Raw genomic sequence first — 19,995 nt, forward strand, 5'->3', positions numbered from 1 at the left:
GAGAAGGAGAAGGAGAAGGAGAAGGAGAAGGAGAAGGAGAAGGAGAAGGAGAAGGAGAAGGAGAAGGAGAAGGAGAAGGAGAAGGAGAAGGGAGATTCTTTAAGTTCTGTTACTCTAGAGAACCCTGGCTAATACAGGCATTCTTTTTCCAGATGGGTTGTCTCATGAGCTTGCCAGACTAGGCTGAGAGCTGTCATCTCAGGAATTATTATTTGACTATCTGTGGTGATCAACCAGCCTTCCTTCTTGTTACCCCCACCCCCTGTTTATCTGTTTTTCGTTACTTCTGGTTTCTATGAGGGGCTCTCTTAGGAGCACCTAGAGTCTAAGACGCACTTAGAAGGGAGAATGCCCCAGGGTGTGTCTTCATGGAGGGAGGCTTGTTTAGCTGCTCTCTTTGCCAGTTGGATTCTCTAACTCACCAGACCTTGTCTCTATGGGGGCCTGGCAAGGCACCACTGCCACTGCCCGGGACCCAGCAGCTTCAAGGATGTGATCTGTTCTAATTTCTTTACCTCCTGATGTAAGTAGCCCCCTATCTCAATATTGTCCCGCTTTGGGTCTCTTGTGAGAGGTGCAAGGCTCTCCTCCCATTGCAGGCTTCAACTCCATCAATAAAGAATTTTGAATTGGGGAGTGTCTAGTCCTTCAAGTCTGGTGTACGAGGAGAAAAATCTCTTTTATAACGTCTCCAGGATGGTGGAGGGACTCTCCGTTCTGTCCAGGCAAGCGTGTGGCCAGATAACACAGTTTGGATGAAACCTGGCATGTCTCTCAGTGGCAGGCAGATGCCGATGGAGGGACACAATCTGGTGGTCTTGCACCTGCCTTGGTCCCTTGTGGACCTGGCAATCTGACGTAGCATCCCAGGAAAAAAATCTCCTCTTCTGGGGAAGATAATGAGGGCTTTCTTGGTATCTTCAGTCTTAACAGGTTTTGCAGGAATGCGAAGGTCTCACATAGGACTATGTAGCCCTCATGACCAGAATAGTTACTAAGCAGAGGTTGGGGATGGGGTATATGCTTAGACCTAACTCTGTGGTGCATAGTGTAGCCTGTAGACATCCAGCTTTTCCTTCAAGCAGTTGCCTGCTTGACTGCCACATTATTTCAAATTAAGAGCTCTTACCTTGGGGCCATATGCCCCAATGTATCGCTTCCTATTAGGAAAGGTAAGTTCTTCTTTAGGTAAAATGACCTCAATTGGACCACAGGTTGAAGCCCAATCAAATCTTATAACCACAGAGTTGGGGGGGTCAAATTATAAAACTTCACAGATTTTCTCATCATCCCTTTAGAAGGATCCATTCTCATATTAAATGACTAGTCTATGTATTTCCCTGAGACCAATACCAGTGCCTCAGTATCCCTTTGAGGCTTTTCCTTGGAGACCTGGGCCACCTCAGTATCCTACTGAGGCTTCAGATACAATCTTCTACAGGGTGAACTAACCTGTATTAGCTCTTCGTGCCTGTCTTCATAGTCCAGTCTCATCTTTTTCCACTTGAAGACTCCAGTCCTGGGTCTCAAAGACCTCTTGGCCACTGGAGGAGGACCTCTGGATTCCATTGGAGGTCTGGCTTTCTGGTTCTAAGGATCTTCTCTGAGCTGCAAGGCTCAAGAGCTACAGCTTCTCCAGACCAACTGGAGTTGTGAAGGAGATCTGGCTGGGGGACCTCCAGAAATGCTGTGTGAGTCTTTCTGGAATAAGTACTTTGACACCAATGAGTCTGGAAGAGGGAGATGTCCCTGGTGGACCGAAGCCAGGACAGCTCCTGAAAGGTCTTGGGCCCAGTCCAGTTTGCATTCTATACTTAAAACTCACAGATGGGGGGTGGGCATGCAAACAAGATTTTACAGAAGCATATGTGGCAGTTAGCAGGTTAAAGGCAACAGCCCATTGTTTTCAGTGGTTTCTCCAGGTCATTCTGTTCCAAGTAGCAAGTGAAGTTTTGCTTGGCATGACAGACAGTGCTCTAAGTAGGTAACTAAATAAATAAATCAATAGCCCAGCATCTAATAATAGGTCTTTTCTACCAGACTCTACTTCCCAGCAGGCACTTCAGGGCATGTGTACAGAGTACACCCATCAGCTTGGTATAAACGAGATTCTTACATTCATCATATACGAAAATTAATTTAAAATGAGTCAAGATTGAAGTGTGAGATCTACAACTCTAGAATGACTAGACTCATTTCATAAAATCAGGATGCAGTCCTGAGCAAAGATTTTTGGGAGCATGATCTCAAATTCGAGAAGTAAAAGTTGACAACCAAGATTATATCAAACTATGAAGCTTCTGTACGACAATGGGGACAGCTAAGTGACAGCCTATAGGATGGGAGAAAGCATTTGCAGATGACTTGCCTAACGAGAGCTTGATGTCCAGAATATATGAGGACCTTAAGCCGCTCAACAGAGAAAATCAGGTTGTGCAGCTAAGAACAAAAGAGCTAGCTAGTGAGCTCTCAAAAGAGACATGCAAATGCCTGAAACGTGCTTGGGAGTCTTTAATCACAATCACCACTAATCAGGAGGGAAATGCAAATTAGAAAGTCCATGAGATATTTTCTCTAGTGAACCTGCCTCTTATCAAAACATACGAGAATAATAAATGCTGGGGTCTTGCAGAGAAAGAGAGGTGTCCTTTTGTGTATGACTTATTTCACTCTGCACACTTTTGTTCAGTTTTCCCCTGTTGAAAAGCAAGTCAGAATTTTGTTCATATTATATTTATGTATTTCAATATATAAATTCAAATATATATTCATATATATATATATATAAACAATATATTTATGATACACACACATACCATGTGCTATTCATCCATTTGTTTATTAATGGAAACTTGGACCTTTTCTGCCTTTTGGCTATTATAAATGGTGAACACAGATGTGTAAATCTCTATTGGGGTCTTTGCTTTGAGTTCTTTTGGAATATACATACATATATATGTATATATATATGTATATATATATAGTTTACTTGTCTATTAATCTTCTACCATTCTATTACCTATTGTCTGTAAATCACCTAATATATGTATCATCTACCTATTATCTATATCTATTTGTCTACTATCTATGTATCTGTTATCTATCAGTATTGATTATCATCATTATCTATAATTTATTAGTCATCTATTATTATAATCTATCATCTATTGTCATCTATCTATTGATCCATCTAGGATTAAACTTCCGGTTTATCTTTATCATTTTTTTAAAAAGCTTCTTCCTGTAGTCCTAGAATACAGGAGGTTGAGGCTAGAGGACCTCAACCTAGTTAGAAGCTAACTTAGACTACTGAATTCTAGCCCTACCTAGGCTACATAGCAAGACTGTTGCAAACAAGCAAACAAGAGCTCCAGAACAGCCCCCATTTACTGTTGCTTGACTTTCTGACTAGTTTATTGGGGTCTTATATCTGCCACCATTCTCCACCCCAATCCCTTCCACCACCACCCCCCAACACTAGGCAGGTGAGAAAGAAGGTTAGAGGGGAAAGAGGGTGTAGACTTCTTTAAACTACTTCCTGCTGATCAGGAACATCAAGTTCCTTGGGGGAAGTTCAACCTTTGCTGTCAGGATATCTCCAACCAGCAACCAGCAATTCAGCAAAATAGCGAAAAGAAATCAACAGCTTGAAAAAGCAGCAGCAGCCAGGACCAGCAGCATCTGCAGCAGCCTTCGTGACTCTGGCATTTTTATTTTATTTTATTTTATTTTATTTATTTATTTACTTTGGTTTTTTGAGACAGGGTTTCTCTGTCCAGCCCTGGCTGTCCTGGAACTCACTTTGTAGACCAGGCTGGCCTTGAACTTGGAAATCTGCCTGCCTCAGCCTCCTGAGTGCTGGGATTAAAGGCATGTGCCACCACGCCCAGCGACTCTGGCATTTTTAAACCCTCTCAAGAGTCCCCAGAATTCCAAACTTAAACTCTCTTCAGCTGGCAAAAGCATGCCCCTGCCAGAGCACGAGACAAATCATCATCAGCTGCTTTGGACTCTGAAGCGGCCCCATATCCCACACATGGGATTAAAACAAAACACATCCACATAACATGACTGAGTTTTTAAGGAAAACAGATGGAAGATGCATGCAGCGCCATGGCCTGCCAACTTCTGTGTTTGACTTTGGGAGTGCCAGTGGTTGGCCATTCTTCTTTCGTGAATGGATGCTTTCTCTTTAGACTAATGTAAGAGCAGGATCATCTTCCCTGCACCAGCCCAAATGGGCTAAAGCTCTAATTTTGGAGGTTTCAGAAATATCTCTGGATCTTCCTGGCAGTTTCTGCACATAAAACCATCTCTCTTTACCTGTGGAGGTTTCAATCTCTGTAAACAAAGGAGACAAGCATGTCAGACTCATTACCAAGGGAGGGAAGTTTGCAAACTGGTAACAACCACAGGCACACCAAACAAATGAAAGGAAAACAAAGAGAGCTATGGTGACACTAAGGGGGAAAGACATCTGGAGCCTCTGGGGAGGAGCGGGTCACCAGGAGGAGCCACCAAAGTGCACACAAGGGTTGTATACAAGAGGCTCAGAAAGGCAGTGGGCTCGGGGGGGGGGGTCTCAATGGGAGGGCATCACTGGTCTCTGGGTCAGAAATTCAAGTGGACGGTGAGGTAGATCGCTCCAATAAGGGGCATGAAGTCAGGATGAGGGGAGATGGGTGAAAGATACTGAAGAGACTTGGCAGATGGAGTATGAAGGAAAGGGAAGGGAGGAGAATGGGAGCTAGAAGGGGGAGGTTGCTGGACAAGTAAAAGTTTAGAGAGAAAAATGTGCTCTGGGGAGAGGGGCATGCCAAGAGTCTCCATGGAGACGGCTGGAAGGGCACCTTGAAGAGCACCTGCTACCTACCTGGGTTGAGGGAAGTTGGAAGCTGTGGTTCTCAACTTCTGAGTGCAGCTGAAAACCTGTGTCATCTAGACTAAAACACCTTTAGCTTATTTTCATCTTATTACACTTATCTCAGTAAGGTGGGGGGTGGGCCTGTGGCAGGGGAGGGAGCTGGGCACGTGGCAGGGGAGGTGATTCTCCCTAGGAGTCCCCTTAGCAGCACCCGGGCTTGCAAACTAGACAAACTAGATGTCTCAGAGCACTTTCTTTCTTTCTTTTTTTTTCCCCCATTTTTTATTAGGTATTTACTTCATTTACATTTCAAATGCTATCCTGAAAGTCCCCTATACCTTCCCCATGGCTCCCCTACCCACCCACCTCCCACTTCTAGGCCCTGATGTTCCCCAGTACTGGGGCATATAAAGTTTGCAAGACCAAGGGGCCTCTCTTCCCAATGATGGCCCATTAGGCCATCTTCTGCTACATATGCAGCTAGAGACAGGAGCTCTGGGGTACTGGTTAGTTCATATTGTTGTTTCACCTATAGGGTTGCATCCCCCTTCAGCTCCTTGGGTACTTTCACTAGCTCCTCCATTGGGGGCCCTGTGTTCCATCCAATAGCTGACTGTGAGCATCCACTTCTGTGTTTGCCAGGCACTGGCATAGCCTCACAAGAGACAGCTATATCAGGGTCCTGTCAGCAAAATCTTGCTGGCGTATGCAATAGTGTCTGCGTTTGGTGGCTGATTATGGGATGGACGCCCGGGTGGGGCAGTTTCTGGATGGTCCATCCTTTCGTCTCAGCTCCAAACTTTGTCTCTGTAACTCCTTCCATGGGTGTTCCTTTGTGTTAGTTTGTGAGAAGTGAATGGAGAGGACAGAGTGTCTTCTTGTCCTTCCCCTCGTCCTCCTCTTCTCCCTCTTCTGTCCTCCATCTCTCCTCTCCTCTTCACTCCTTCATCCTTTTGGTTTTGCTTTTGTTTTGGGGTTTGGTTTGGTTTGAATTGGTTTGGTGTTTGTTTGTTTGTTTGTTTGTTTGTTTTAAAGGCAAAGTATTTCTATGTACTTCTGGCTACCCTAGAACTCACTGTGTATCCTGGGCTGGACTTGAATTTAATATGTAGATCAAGCTGGCCTCAAACTCAAACTCCTATCTCAGTTTGCTAAGTGCTGGGACTATAGGCATGAACTATCACCGTGAACTCGAGGTTCGAGGTTCTCAGTCAGGTAAAGAAATGCTCTCCTACGGTTTCCCTGACCCTGTCTTCATCTGTCCTTCTGTGTTCTCTGGATACCCCTGTACAGACCATGGATCCAGGTGCTCCATCCAGCTAAGCTTGGTGTTGGCATCTCTGCTACTGAAGCCTTTGATGACTCCTGGATTTGCCTTGACTCTCATAACTTTTAAAGAATTTGTTTTATTCTCTCTCTCTCTCTCTCTCTCTCTCTCTCTCTCTCTCTTTTTCCTTACTGCTCCTGCTTCACTTACAAAACCCCCTTTCCTTGGAGATTTCAAGAAAATTTATAATTCTACATTTCATCTGCAGTAGGAAATTTAATGCTTATTCTATTTATTTATTTATTTATTTATTTATTTATTTAATTTTTATAGGGTCCTATGTAGCCCAGGCTCACCTCAAAGGTCACTATGTAGCTGGTCCTGAACTCTTGACAACCCCTACCTTCACCTCTGAAGTGTTGTGGGTTCAGGCGTACACCACCGCGCCTGCTAAGCTGTTTTTCTTTTCAGTTCTGAGTGACTTTTTTATTTCACGGGTGCCCTGGCTCTGCTTTTCTCTGGCTGGTGACTATCACCAGGCTGACTTGGACCCGCCAGCTCTAAATAACAGCACAGGGACGTCTTCATATTTATGAAAGCTTAGACAATATAGCTGGGTAGACTCCCAGCTAGTTCAGACAAATTAAACCCTACTATTCCGGGCCTATGCTCTGCCCCATGACCTCTCACTCAGTCCCAGCTCCGTTCCTTCCGCCTCCGTGTGACACTGGCAAAGCTTCCCCAGCCAGATTCTTCTCCCAGAGACCCTCTCTCAGCCTGGAAATCCCACTTCCCTTTCCTGCCTAGTTATTGGCCATCGGCTCCCTATTAAACCAATCAGTGAGTGCTTTAGGCAGGTGAGGAAGTGTACCCCAACACATAGTGTACCCCAACAGGTGATCTCACAATCACACCCACTTCCCTCACACCTCATCCTGGCCCAGACAGGAATGCAGCTCTTTCTTCTGTGTTCCCTAAATGGCACTGGTACCATTCATCCTTGGTGGCACACTTTGTTGAGGCCTGGGGGGCGGGTGGCTGGGTGGGGAGAAGGCTTAGAATCCTAGTCCCCTAGAGAGCATCAGCTGTTCTTAAGAGACCTCCATCCTTACCCCACCCCACCCATCCTGGCTGTCTGAGCTCCCTTTCCTGAATCCCCCGTCTTCCTTGTCATTTTGGTGCATAAGTTAAGTTCAAAAAAAAAAAAAAAAAAAAAAAAGTCACAAAATCTGTCTTCCCGTTTCTAGGAATTCAGAAGGTTTCTGCGTTTAATACACTTTGCCAAGTTTTCCCTGTTTCCTTTATTAAAATCCGAGGGAGCTGTATTTTTACGATGGGGATTCAATGTGTTATTCCCAGCAGCTAATTATCCTTACATGCCTGGCCTTCCTCTTATAAGGAAAAGCTAGGTTGTTCTTTCTTTTTCCTTTCTCTTTTGTCTCTGGTTGGTTTATGTGAGACATCATTTCCTGTAGCTGAAGCAGTCCTGAAATTCGATGTGTAGCCAAGCATAACCTTGTCCAGACCTTCTAGCCTCCTCTTGCCCAGGGCTAGGATTCCAGGCCTGATTGCCCTTGTCCTAAGCAGTCGTAACTGTAACCTGTTCATATCCATGATAGATGCCTCGTGGCTCACAGCTCGTGGCTCGTGGCTCGTGGCTCATGGCTCGGGGCTTGGGGCTTGAGGCTAGGTTCAGGGGTCATGGCTCATGGCTCATGGCTCACGGCTCACGGTCACGCTCCGCCAGGCTCAGTTCCTGCTGATGCCCTCCTGCTTCCTTCTTTATTTCTTTTTTCTTTTTATTTCTCTTTTCTTTTTTTCTTTTCTTTCTTTCTTTCTTTCTTTTTTTTTTTTTGAGATTAAAGTCTTGCAAGTGGTGGCCTGGACCACATGGTCCCCCTAACCTTGTCCTCCCAAGGTCAGGAATTCCTGACCTGTTAACATGTCCAGCTCCAAGTTTCTTTGTAAAGGTGAGACTCTAGCCAAGCAAACTAGTTTCTCTTCATATGCAGAGAAGCAGGATTGTCACAATTTCAGGGCCAGCCTGGGCTACATAGAGAGTTCTAGGCCAGCCAGGGACATACATAGACAGAACCTGTTTCAGAGTCAAAAAAATAAAAAAATAAAAATAAAAAAAAAATTAAAAAAAAAATGAAACTCAGAGAATTTATGAAGAAGGTAATATGTATGGAACTTCCAGTCATAAAACGTGGACTCCCAAGGATGCTACTCTAACATGGGCTCCTACTGCCCCTCCCAGACTCTCAAATCACCCAAGCCAGGAATATATAATAGACTCAGCTCTCTGTCTTTGATCACCTGATCTGGATCCACTTTTTGAAGCATTTGGTTCTCATCCTTCCACCCACATCTCTTAGACCTTACCTCTCCCTTCTCATTCCTCAGGCTCCATCATACCTTGTCACTCCGCATACCTTGTCCGTCTTCCCCCTCACCCTTCATCCCTTATCTCTAGCCGACATTCCTCTGAGAGCTAGTGCACCCGAGATATTCTCGTTACTTATTGCCTTAGTGCTGACAAGCCAATCCAGCCAGTGTGTACTTGGTCAGTGTCCAGGTAACTACAAATACCAGGTGCCCAGAGCCAGTGGTACAACTGCAGGAGGCTCTGTCATTTGTTGTCATTTGCCACAACCCTGTGGGAGATGAGTTAACAACACCTATGAAAGCTTATTGCACATCTGTTGTTTGGTTCCAAGATTTCACCCTTGAGTACATTCCCAATATAGATGGGTACTTCTGCCCCCCCCCCGAAACATCGTGCACAAAGAGACTAATATCTAACAATAGTAGTCAAAAGCAAGAAATGACCTCAAATGTCTAACAGTAGAGGAACAGAGAAACAAAATGTTGTTCACAAAAAATAAATAGTGCTAACCAACAACGAAGAGAACAGACCACTGCTCGGCTTAGCTGTATTGTTGAACATCGTAGTTACGCTAGGGAGAAGATGAGACAGGAGAGTACGCAACTGAGTGATTAGTGATGTAAAATTCAAGAACCGGGCATCGCCACCTTACAGCGGCAGGCTTAGAAGAACGGTCATCCTCTGCATGGGGGCTAATTGGAAGAGTTAAGTCCCAGAACTTGTCTGTAACCTGCAGAAAAGAGATGTGTGTGTGTGTGTGTTTGTGTGTGTGTGTGTGTCTCTCGCTGTGTCTGTGTGTAAAAGCCACACGTGTGTACACAACCGTGGAGGTTGAAAGAGGACGTTGGACCCACCATAGCTGGAGTTACAGATGGTTGTGAGCCGCCTGGCGTGACTGAAGCTTTTCTCCAGACCTCTGCTCCGTCTTCCAGCGTGGAAGGTAGCTGCATAAATAAATGTGTGCCTATATAAAGCCAAACACACAAAAGCCAGAAAAGCACAGTCATGAGATGAGAGAATCTTTCTATATGAAATGTAAATGGTTATTATTTTAAATGCCATGTGGGGATTTATTCCTGGTACCCCAGCACTGGGGGTGGGGGGTGGGGGTCTGAAGCTGAGGTGGTGCCATGCGTTCGAAGGCCCCTTGGACTACAGAATGAGACGCTGACATAAGGAGCGGAAACAAATATTAAAGATAGTCATGTGACTCTAGATGGAAAAAAAAAATGAGAAGCAAGAGTTTGCCAGAGTTTGACTGAGAGCAGATAAGGGAACTGCGGGGCCAGGCACTGCCTGGAGGAATTCTAGGGGAATTTTTCTCCATTTTTCATCCTGACGGGCACTTCTGTTGCTGGAGATGCTGTTACAACTGCATTTAGATTTCCTGGCTTGCTGCTAGGCTGTTTCCACTATGCCATTTTAAGTGCTATGGTAAATGCAGGGCCAGAGCTATGACTTCTAGGGTCAACAATCTAATTACAGGGGCAAGCTAATCAGAGAGTGAGGCTCACAATCTAATTACAGACTTACAATCTAATCAGACATTTATAATGCCCTTAGAGAAGCAAGAGGCACATAAATAAAATTCTCAGAGAACTCAGTATAAGTGGTTTTTTTTTTTTAAGTGGAAGTTTGAAGATTCCCTGGAGCTCATGAGACAGAAAGTTCCATAATGGCATATTAGTTATTTCTTTGCTGCTATTGTTCTGAGACAGGGTCTCATTTTGGAATCTACGCTATCTGGCTGTCTGTCCTCTTGCACGCAGCTTCCAGAGTGTTAGGACCACAGACGTACTGTACTGTGGCCAGTGTGTTTATTTACTTTTTTTTTTTCTGGTGTGTTGTGGGACTGGGTGAGATTCTGTGCCGTGGAGCGCATTTGGAGATCAGAGGGCAACTTTGGGGAGTTGGTTCTCACCATCCACCTTGTCAAGACAGGGTCCTTCAGTATTTCTGTTGCTTCATTTCTGGCTCCCTGCTAAGGTAGCCCAAGAGTCGCAGGGCCATTCTTCTATCTCCACCTTCCGCCTCCCAGGAGTCCTGGGCTCATGTCTCAGACCTACTGGGCAAGTGCTTTGACTTGAAGAGACATCTCTCTGGCCCTTGCTCTGTTTTGGAATTAATGAATTAAGACAAGATTTTACAATGGGCCTTTGTTCTGTTTTAGCACTTAGTTATTCATTTATTTATTTAATGTTTTACTCTCTAGCACAGGCTGTCCTAGAACTCACAGTGTAGTCGAGGTTGGCATCAATAACATGGCCCTTCTACCTCAGCCTCCAAAGTGAGGGACTAACAGGCGTGAGTCACCATGCTTGGCTCGTTGATCTTAATGAGGGCACCTGAGCTGACTTTTTGCAAATTAGAACGGGAGGCAAGACACAGCATATTTCTATCTTTAAAACAATGGCTTATCTTTTTTTTATGTACGTTGGTGGGTTTGCCTGCATGTGTGAGGATCCCCTGGAACAAGAGTTCCAGACAGTTGTGAGCTACCATGCGGGTGCTGAGAACTGAAGCTGGGTCCTCTGGAAGAGCAGCCAGTGCTCTTAACCCCTAAGCCATCTCTCCAGCCCACCACAGATTTCTTGACACTATTGTATTTGTTGAAATGACCATAAAAGTCACCCTTCTAAGAACTAGAGCAAAGATATTTGTCAAATGAGGGAAGTAAATGGAGGAGAGCTAGAAGTGTCTTGTGAGATCTTAAGCCCTTGGGACTGGGAAGACAGTAGGTTACTAATCAGGGCATCAAGTGGACTAGAAAGCATTGAGTCTACAACTAAATTCTGCCCCCCAGACACGCAGATCCTTTCTTTGTAATAAACATTAATGCTTTTCATGATACAAGCAGAGGTGTGGCTGTACATCAACTTCCAGATGAATACAACAGTCAGGGGTGGATTAAGATCTCCTTAATGTTTCCTGTTAGACCATGTGTACACATCTATAACACACATACACACACACAGACACACACACACACACACGCACGCATTCATGAATTCATTCGCATACCCTATCTCTGACCTGGCATAGAATTTGGTTTAGCTAAAGTTTCTAATCTCCTTCCTTGTGCCTTTAGGGTAGAGCTGGGAGATGGGTAGTGTAGATGTTAGACACACAATGTGACATCAGCCTGCACTGCATCTGTGTCTCCAGAGGAACTTGAACTTCCCAGCTGTACTTGGGTAATGCCTTCTGAAAAGACCTCCTGGCCACACAGGAATCAAATCAAAATTTCAATCAAGCACATTGAAAAATCCAGGCTGTATTATAAACATCAATTAAAAGAAGATCTGGGCCTGGGCCTTTTGATATTCCCTGACCAGCTCGGATGCTGTCACCTTCGTCTACTCAGAAGGGAGTAACGGTATGTTTTCCATTTTATGCTATTCGTTTCTGTGTGTGTGTGTGTGTGTGTGTGTGTGTGTGTGTGTGTGTGTNTGTGTGTGTGTGTGTGTGTGTGTGTGTGTGTGTGTGTGTGTGTGTGTTCAGGCGGTTGCTTGTTGAGATTGATTGTCATGTAGCCTAAGCTGTCCTCAAATCCCTTTGTAACTGAGGATGATTTTAAGCTCCTACACTTGATCTTAACCAAAAGGCAGAGAAGCAATGATCTCCAGCTCCTAACCCTCCTGCTTCCAATTTCCCCGTTCTGGGATTACAGGCGCAGATGACCACATCAGGGGTACACATTCGTAGTAGGTTGTCTTTAGTGTTCTGTGACTAGGTAGAAGAACTGAGTGTTTTTGTTGGCAGAGTTCATCAACTCTAAAATTATCTTTGAAGATATAGCAGTATCTACCTAACGGACATTGGGTAGGCAGTTAACTGAGGTACTTGTGTGGAAAGTCCACTTTGCCCACACCTTGTTTGCCATCCACATACATTTTATCTTCCAGAGCCTGCTCTCTGCAGTCCACTGTCACTGGTCGCTCTCTGGGCACTTCTCTTCTTCTTAAGCAGCTGCCAGCAGATCTTTATGGTTCCGGGCATTTCCTTCTGCTAGTGTATTAATAATTTCTGCTTTGCTCAGGAGCACTAAGTGTCACAGCCAAGAGAGACACTGAGCAACAAGGGTTCCAGGGCTTAGAGAACTGGGGACTGGACCTGAGGGTGTTCTGGCCTAGGAGGTAAATTAAATTCATGGATCCAAAGATCTCAGAAGAGCATAGGAGGGTCATGGGTTTTTTGTTTGTTTGGTTGGTTGTTTTTTGTTTTGTTTTGTTTTTTTTGTTTTTGGTTTTGGTTTTTGGGTTTTGGTTTTTCGAGACAGGGTTTCTCTGTGTAGCTCTGGCTGTCCTGGAACTCACGTTGTAGACCAGGCTGGCCTCCAACTCAGAAATCTGCCTGCCTCTGCCTCCTGAGTGCTGGGATTAAAGGCATGCGCCACCACCCCTGGCTCAGTTCATAAGTTCTTGGCCAGCTTTGGCCACATGTTCTCAAAACAAACAGCAACAGAATGTAATCAGGCTTAAAACACCTACCAATAAGATGCTGACCATTTCACAGAATAAGGTTTGTGGGAACAATTTGCCACCCACCCTCTCTTTCTATTGGGGAATATCAAACACAGTACAAATAATCATTTATAGCACTTCCTAGTCAGCATTTGGGGTACCTTCTGTTATACTTTTGAATTCTAGAATGTCAAATGTAACATCTCATTTTATGTTTACAAGTAAGCACTGTTGTGAAGATAGCCTTGGGTGGCACCAGGTTTAAGTCATAGGCTCCTGAGAAGATTCTATGGGAATCACCTGTGTGGGCTATTAGTTGCAATGGTCGCCCAACTGTTTATTAAAATCCTTTTATGCCTCAGGCTGCGGGGGTACCATGAAGACTCATGTATACATATGTCTGACAGTTTTCTAGGGAATGGAGAAATCGATAAACATCAGAGCTAAAAACCAAATGATAACTTTTGATGTGTCCCATGAAGGAAAAGGTCACGGTACTGTGAGAGTGTCATGCTTGTAGTGAATTTCCCCTTCTCTGGGAAGTCTTCCTTGATGATAATTGACTTGGGGCTGAGAGGAGAGGAAGCTAAATGTGTGCACAGGAGGCAGAGAGTATTCCAGGAACATGGTTGTATGTTGAGGAAATGAATGAAGACTACATGACATTAGGAGCAAGACTGTAGGTTAAAATACACTGAAAGGGGCAGGTAATATACCTCTGTAGGTAAAGGCACTGGCTGCTAGCCTGGTGGTCCTGAGTTTGAGCCACATGGGAAAGGAGAAAGTTGACTCTCAAAAGTTGTCCTCTGAGCTCCACGTGTGTGCCATAACATGTATTTGCACACATACAAACACACGAACAGTATAATGGCAGCTGGAGGAAGTGATGGGGATTTTCATGGGCTTTTTGGTGACTTTCCTGGGTGACTTGCTGGCCTAAGAGGAACTGAAGCATGGACAGCCATTGTCCAATGCGTTTGAGCAAAAGATAGATGATCTAATCCGATGAGAAGCTGAGTGGGAAACTCAGCAAGCCTGTCTGCCCTGATTCTTCTTGTTCTGGCTGTACACATTTCTTTCTCCTGACTTTAGCAATTAGGATCTACTCTCAGGCAAGGCAAGTCAACAAATGTCTTCATGGCTGGCTCTAAGCCAGAAAGGTAAAGGGAAGACTTGAATACTGTTTTCAGCTTTGTGGCTTGCTTGGGGAAATGAAGCTCAGGTTTCTATTATGGCTTACCTGAGAATGAGTCGTCAGGAGCCCAATAACTAGCTGTCTGCAGAGAATGAGGTGGACAGATAGGGTGGCTGAGGGGAGATCAGAGAGAAATACAGGAGCTGTGAGGTTCTCTCTCTCCCTCCCTCCCTCCCCCCCCTCCCTCCCTCCCTCCCTCCCTCCCTCTGTATGTCTCTGTGTGGGTGTGGGGGTTCAGGGAGGAACACCCCCTCAGAGGCCAGAAGAAGACATCAGGTATCTTCCTCTATGTTCACACCCTATTCCTTTGAGGCAGGGTCTCTCCTTGAATCTAGGGCTCCTGTCTTCTTAGTTAGGCTGGGAGCCAGCAAGTACCAGCAAACCTCCTGCCTCTGCCCCGTTGAGAGCAGGGGTTCACTGACACATGTGGAATGCCCAGCTTGTTAAATGCGTACTGGGATCTGGACTCCAGCCCTTATGGTTGTGCAGTACGCTCTCTAAATCCCTAAGCCATCTCTCTAACTTCTCATCCTTGAGAGGCTAAGGGGATGGAGATTAATCCTCCAAGACTAGTTCTGAGTGGGTAGACAGTGTGTTGTCCTCCTTAGAGTATCGCTCTCCCCACTGCTAAACTGTGATACATCTTAAGATCACAGTTGCTTCCATCGCCTGCGTTCCTTTTGTAATTGTTTGAGTGCAGTAGTTTAAAGCTGAGCAAATTTTGAGGAAAGTCCTGAATAAAATTAGAAAATTTATATTCCTCATTTAATTAACTCAGGAAATATATACTTAATGTCTTGGGGAAATTTATTCCAAAAACAGGCAAACAGGTCAACTGAGAGAATACAACAAAAGGGAAATGAATTTTTGTGTCTTCTGACACAATCTGATACAAACGCAACTTTAGGTTCTAACTACAAAAAGCAGAATCAGTCAGGAGATTAAAACAGACCAAAATGGGCAGCTTGGAGGGGCTTGTGATCCATTCCTTGTTTTCAGTGAGTTTTGGACCTTGTTCATAGACGTTGTTTGGTTCACTTGAGTCTATTTTAAACATAAATAAGTTTGGCATGCAAAATAATGGGTTTCCTTTCGGCATCTTCATGCATATAGTTTGTTCTCATTTGCTTTCTCAGCACAGTGTCCACACCCTGGGGCCCACTTCTTCCTCCAGATGATTGCCCTCCTTCTCCCAAGAGTCCCTCTTCTGCTTTCAAATCACGCACATGTTTCTAAGCACGCCGAATATGTGCCGTCCTTTTTGTGGAATTTAAGAAGCTAAGAGCAAAGCTGAACTTAAGTTTTCCTCTTCTCTTCCTCCCTTGATACCTCTTCCTTCCTTCTCATGATCCCCTTTATACTTTAACACACATACGCACACACACACACACACACACACACACACACCCTTTTGGATTTCATGCCCTCTTTATATGGCACGATGAACCCAGGAAATCATACCATCATACCTGAAGTGGCTTCTTCCTTCAAAGTTCCCTCAAAGGGACTACTGGATGACTTTCAGTAAAACTGCTTGTTCTCTCTCTCTCTCTCTCTCTCTCTCTCTCTCTCTCTCTCTCTCTCTCTCTGCTTCAGTCACCCTTACGTTATTAAAAACCATAAAGAGCATCTCTAGCAGCCAAGAAAGGTCAGTAACAGAATCCAGAGTGGCATTTGAGAAGCCTCTGTATACATCAGTAGCACTCTGAGACACAAAGTAACTTCTTCAGGAAGGTGTAATTACCATCCGGGACTGTCTTCCTTTCCTTTGCTTATCTTACAGTTCTGTCCTATCTATTTTAGTAAGTTTATACAAGAATAAAATCTTGTTCTATTGTATGGAAGTTCTGCAAAGATTTTTCTTTCTCTACCTGAGAATGGTGGTGCAGACCTTTAATTCCAGCTACTCAGGAGGTTATGACAAGAAGACTGTTAACTCGAGGAAACCATGGGCAACCCCTTGAGCTCCTGTTATCAATATTAAAAGTAAAAAAAGAACAGTGGCAGAGGACTTGACGGCACACCAAGCCCTCAGTTCAACATCTAGTACCACAAAAATGTAACTTTATTTCCTCGTTAGTTTTTCTTAGCAAAAGATTCATTCTCTATCACTAACTGACCTCTTTAAAAAAAAAAAAAACAATTATTATGATTTTTAAAGAAATTTTGTGTACAGTGTCTCAGGTTGGCCTTGAACTCACAAACTTCCTACTTTTGCCTTTTGATTGCTGGGATTATGGATATATGCTACCAGGACTTTCAGAAAACAAATTATGTTGCTTAACTTTTATTATTATTATTATTATTTTAATTGGCAACTTGAAACAAGACAAGATTATTTGGGAAGAGGATACACTAGTTGAGAAAATGCCTCTATCAGACTGACCCAGTAGGAAAGGCAGTGGGTGTTTTCTTGATTGATGATAGATGTGTGCCCACCCCACTATGGGTAGTGCCGCATGAGCTGGTGGTCCTGAGTTCTATAGAAAGGCAAGATGAGTGAGCCATGAAGAGTAAGCCAGTAAGCAGCACTCCTCCATGACCTCTGCATCAGTTCCTGCCCAGTTTGAGTCTCTGCCCTGACTTCCCTGAATGATGGACTATAGCTGGAAGCTAAAATAACCCCAAGTTACTCTTGGTCACAGTTTTTCTCACAGCAACAGAATGCAAACTAAGACAACATGCATGGATTCTATGGGACAGAGCAAGAGTGTGTTCTAAGGGGAGGTGAAAAGGAACAGGACAGAGGTACACACTTAGCTCCTGCTGCGTTCCGAGGCTGTCCTTCTGTTTACACTTCAGAACCATGTTCGATGAAATCTCTGAATTAGACAAACCCTTCTCTTTAAAATAAAAAAAAAAAAATGACACATTTCTATTTTACATTTTCTTCATTAAAACTGTATTTAAATGATCATGTGTTCTTTACATATAGTATTATCTGTGTTAATGAGGCTCTTTAGCTCTTGGTACCTCCAATTTATAATGACTTCTAGAGAAGAAAGCAATTTTGAATTGTTTACCACATACCAGCACCTAGCTCTACCATGGGATGTGTTTATTAATAGACCCAAATAAACACTGTCCTTTTTATACAGTTTTAACAACTAATAGCAAACTTGAACTTATGTTTAGCAACTGGTGATTTAGTATTTTTAGTTTGAAACAACTCAGCTATCTCATGTTTATCATAAAACCTTTTAGAATTTTAAGTTACAGAAAGAATGCATTTAAAAACATGTTTTATTTAAATTTACTTAAAGTATTAAAATTTATTTAAGATTACTTAATGTATTTACTCTTTATTTACTTGTAGGCCTCCCAAGATATCCATCATATACAGTCAAGACTATTCATTTATTTTATTTATTTATCTATCTATCTATCTATCTATCTATCTATCTATCTATCTATCTATCTATCTATTTATTTATTTATTTTTACCAGTACAAGCCCTTAGAGCTTGCTGTTCTTGAAGCAGGAAACACTGGCTACCCCAGTGTTAAGTATGCAACAGAGAAGTCTGATCCGGACGGACTGCTAGCCTAGGCAAACAGCTGTTATCAATCAAAACAATTATGAGCATGCTATTAACTCTTGACAACCTATTCAGAACTGTGTCTTCACGACCTAGGATCCAAGATGCAGAAAGAATGGGGCAAATTATAGTTTAATGCGGTAGAGAAACTTCAATTTCAGTACACTTTTATATCTTAAAGTAGCAAGAAAGCAATAATGCAAGGAAGGTTGAGTTCAGAAAAACATGGCCAGAAAAAAAAAAAAAAAAAGATCAGAAAAGCATGTCAATAAGTGCCAGAAAGCACATACTAAATATTAACAGAGCAGCCCGTTCCCAGAACTTCCTCAGGACAGACTGATTTAAACACAATTGCCTGGTGTGTATTTTCCCGGGTATAATCTGGGAAATCAAGGAAGAAGGCCACATCCAGATTCAGAGTACACTGAGCAGATTGGGTTCTATAGCTATGGTCTCACATACAACAAGAATGAACTTCTCTTATACAGTGAATATAAATGTTTGTCACAGGAGGCACAAAATCATGTTCAAGAACAATCCAGGGGACAAAACGCACCTGAGGTAAAGGCCCTCTGCCCCAAAGAGGCCAGAATAAGGGGTACAATCACCTGGAGTTACAGCCATTGTGAGCTACCAGAGGTGAGAGCTGGGAACAAAACTCAGGTCCTCTGCAAGAGCAGGACTCATATCTAACTGTCACATCTAAATAACTATTGAAAGGTCTCTCTAGTTAGCAATAAAAAAAATAAATTATCATATGTTCAAAACAGTGCTCATGTAGCTAAGAATGGTAGCTTTGATCCCAAACAGGCAAATCTCTATAAATTCAAGGCCAGCTTGCTCTACACAAGGAGTTTGAGGAACAGCCATTGATACCTAGAGAGACCCTGTCGCAATAAAACCAAAAATAAAAATTTATATATAAAATATAAAAATAGAAATAAAGTAGAAAATTATATATACACACATATATTTAAATCATGTGAATTAAAAGGCATTGTGCTAAATTTACACTTTAGTGGGTGCTGATTTATCTATAAGCTAATTTGGAACTGTACAAACAATATACAGAGGCAGATATGACATATGATATGTATCTGTACACATATATAAGAATAGACAAAACACCAAGATTTCATAGCTTCACTTGGAATCATCATTTGCTAATTTTCAGAAAGTTAAAGCCGTGGTGATGTGACTGCTTCCTTTAGGGACCTAGGCAATCAATCTTTAATCGCAAATGTATTCCTTCAAACATAGGACTTTTTGGCAAAAGAAAATAATACGTACATCTAAAATATCAGAACGTAATATAAATATCATTGAGATATTTAAAAGTCCAATGTGGCAAAAAAGATCAAAATCTAGGGCAAGTTATACATACTTCAGTTATATATTCACAGACAGATGAATGAGCTATAAATAGAAATTTCTTTTGTAATTAGATAGTACTGGGATTAAAGGTGTGTACCACCAAGGTATCTCGTGCAATTAATTTTTGAAATGGTTGGTTCAATGTCAAAGGTCCTATTTTGGTGCTACCTTGGTAGCAGGGGCACAGCTAAGTGACAGAACCCCTATGGCCCTGTTGCTGTCTCTGTGGGTATGGCCTTGTCACACTGCTAGTGGCCCTGGGCATGGACTCTGTCACCTTGCAGAGGTGCTGTCTTCTTACTGCAAAGCTCAGGGTGGCCATGAACAGATGACAACAGGAAATGTTATTGCAATACTGGGTGGGAAGCAGCAAAGTTGCACAGCAGTCCCTGGAAGCTGCTTACATAGTCTGCCTGAAGTTGGGACACAATTGAAAAAGTAGGCTGAGTTTACTGCTCCAAGAGTGTGAATGCTTCCAGCGAATGCTCCTCTGCTGGGAGAAGTAACCGTAGCTAATGAAGTGTTTGCAGAGCATCTGTTATGACATTGGATGGATGATCAAGATGATGCCGTGAGGCCCTTGACTCATTGTTGAAAGGAGCATGTGTAAAATCCACTGGGGAGTTTCTATGCTACCCCCAAATACATGGAGTGAAGTAACTTGCTCCAGCATGCCTGCCTTCAAATAGTACTGGATAGACAGGCTTAATGTTCTTTATTACTCCCCTCTCCCTCTCCCTTTCCCCCTCCCCCTTTCTCCCTTCCCCCTTTCTCCCCCTCTTTCTTCCCCTTCTCCCATCTCTCTTCCCCTCCTCCTCTCCCTGTCCCTGTTCCTCCCCCCTCCCTGTCCCTGTCCCTGTTCCTCTGTCCCTCTCCCTCTCCCCTCCCTCCCTCCCTCCCTCCCT

The 19,995-nt window shown here is 43.5% G+C and overlaps 1 protein-coding gene across 1 annotated transcript in view; it reads left to right on the forward strand.

Moving 5' to 3' along the window:
* Positions 1 to 19,995, forward strand: part of LOC110333859 (cytidine monophosphate-N-acetylneuraminic acid hydroxylase) — a 134,397-nt gene that overhangs the window by 43,839 nt on the left and 70,563 nt on the right. Inside the window, exon 2 of the mRNA XM_021215615.1 lies at positions 11,609 to 11,896. The gene's annotated coding sequence lies outside the window, so the exon portion shown is untranslated. The remainder of the gene's footprint in view (positions 1 to 11,608; positions 11,897 to 19,995) is intronic.

This window comes from Mus pahari, chromosome 16, assembly GCF_900095145.1.
Source record: "Mus pahari chromosome 16, PAHARI_EIJ_v1.1, whole genome shotgun sequence".
In the NCBI taxonomy this organism is placed as follows: Eukaryota; Metazoa; Chordata; class Mammalia; order Rodentia; family Muridae; genus Mus; species Mus pahari.